This window comes from Chiloscyllium plagiosum, chromosome 31 (assembly GCF_004010195.1).
Source record: "Chiloscyllium plagiosum isolate BGI_BamShark_2017 chromosome 31, ASM401019v2, whole genome shotgun sequence".
NCBI classification, from domain to species: domain Eukaryota; kingdom Metazoa; phylum Chordata; class Chondrichthyes; order Orectolobiformes; family Hemiscylliidae; genus Chiloscyllium; species Chiloscyllium plagiosum.
Genome location: NC_057740.1, coordinates 33,629,142 through 33,631,100, shown reverse-complemented (window position 1 = coordinate 33,631,100; position 1,959 = coordinate 33,629,142). Strand labels below are relative to the sequence as shown.

Below are 1,959 nucleotides of genomic sequence, written 5' to 3'. Positions count from 1 at the left end.
CAGCACCGTTCTTCCCCACTCGATCCGAGCAACGCCACAGTCGGTCATCCAGAAATCCCATTGTGTTTTAATTTACTATTTTGAGAAGCAGCATGTGCGGATCGATCCTTGTCACCAAAGAGAAAAGGATCAAAATGGATTGCCAATGGGTCTTTCGAAAACAGAGCTGCAGTCACATGGCACATCGAGGGCCGTTGGTGACTGTTATGTGACGTAATTTAAAAGGGGAGGCGGTGGGCGGGGCCTGGGCCCCCAGCTGACCCTTGATCCCGGAAGTGACCCGCACCTCCTCCCTCCTCTTCCCTGTCCATTTTCTGCAACCGGAACTTGGTCGTTGCTCCGACGACGACGGCAGGGAAACGAAAGAGAGTTGGTGCAAAAAACGTGAAAAAGTACAAGGAGGTGGACTGGGTGGGGAAAGGCAACGGCTTGGAAAGTTCGGCTTTGTTCACGACTTCGTTTGGGGGAAGGAGAAATGATTTTGCGTGGGAGAGGGTGGAGAAGGTAAAGAACAAATAAATCGTCGGATGCCTGTGGTGTTGGAGTGAGCCGCCGGGTTTCTGAAGGGAAGGCGGAGGGGGACGTGACTTTACGTTCCTCTCCACACCGTTAGATTCACCCTCCTTCAGCGATCGAGAACAAGTGGGTAAGCTTTTTCCTCATTTTATTGTTGATTGTACTTCTGTGGATGCGTAGATATACAATACTGTATATGTGTGTGTGGGTTTTAAACTGTCTCCACCGGAGGTGGTCGCTGGTAGCTTTTCACAAAGTCGTTGCCAAGTCACGGGAGTGGGGTCTATTGAGCTGCGTTTTCTTTTATTGTCGAGAAAGAACGAAGGATCCATTTGGGTAAGTTAGAAGACTTTTAAAGTCTCCTCCATGAGGTTTTGAGAGAACTCCAGTCACTGATTAGGAATGAGCTGATTAGAAGCACCATTGGGTGTTGTAAACTTCTGTTTAGTATATGCCGGAAGTTTTTTAGATCAGTTGCTTTTGACTTATTTATTCAGTCTTATTATATGCATGGGCATGTTTTCCGTAGCAAATGCAAAACCATAGTAATTTGACAACATTTTGTCGCTCAAATGAATTAACCTCTAAGCTTGGATTTAATATGCCTGAAATTGTGGAAACTTGCTGATACAAAGGAAGCTGAGCATTTCAGTTGGAAACATTATTATTTTAAACAGACTATCAGTTTAAAAATCAACAGTAAACTGACGGATACCTTATAAAGTGAAATTTATTAGATATTGCAATTCTGAAAACAAAGCAGGTCCTGGGGCCTCAGCAACAGTCGTAACAGCCGATGCAGTTTGAATCAGTTCTAGGGCTGCTGCATAGCTGCTGAAAACCATCGTGCATCCTAGGAATTCTAATGTAGCAACTAAAGAATGTGGATGTTGATCCCTCTGATCAGTCTGACCACATGTTTATTTCAAGACTTATTGGTCATTAAAAGCAGTCTAGTGAGAACATACTTTAAGTCCATGTATGTTATTTCATTTGTTATTAGTGAGTTGATCTGCAGATAGAAACTGAAGGATGAACCAAATTAGAGTCATACAGATGTACAACATGGAAACAGACCCTTCCGTCCAACCTGTCCGTGCTGGCCAGATATCCCAACCCAATCTAGTCCCACCTGCCAGCATTGGAGGTGTAGTGGACAGCGAAGAGGATTACCTCAGATTACAACAGGATCTTGACCAGATGGGTCAGTGGGCTGAGAAGTGGCAGATGGAGTTTAATTCCGATAAATGCGATTGTGGTGCATAAATCTGAATTTAATATTCAGAGTTTCGGATGATAGAATATAATGAATTTTAGAACAAGTTATGAAAAATATAAAGGTAAACTATTTGAGCAGATGATCGCAGACATCAAGGGGAGGGTAGCATGAGTATTTGAGAGAATTTGATAGGGAGAGAGGACAGGATTGCAGAGGAACAACTG

The 1,959-nt window shown here is 43.7% G+C and overlaps 1 protein-coding gene across 5 annotated transcripts in view; it reads left to right on the top strand.

Annotated features, from left to right (window-relative positions):
* The first annotated feature begins 285 nt into the window (after positions 1 to 285).
* Positions 286 to 1,959, top strand: part of LOC122565401 (PWWP domain-containing DNA repair factor 3A-like) — a 55,210-nt gene continuing 53,536 nt past the window's right edge. For 4 of the 5 annotated variants that reach the window (XM_043721350.1, XM_043721349.1, XM_043721348.1 and 1 more), the window contains exon 1: positions 286 to 646. The gene's annotated coding sequence lies outside the window, so the exon portion shown is untranslated. The remainder of the gene's footprint in view (positions 647 to 1,959) is intronic. The other variant, XM_043721347.1, reaches the window with a different exon arrangement.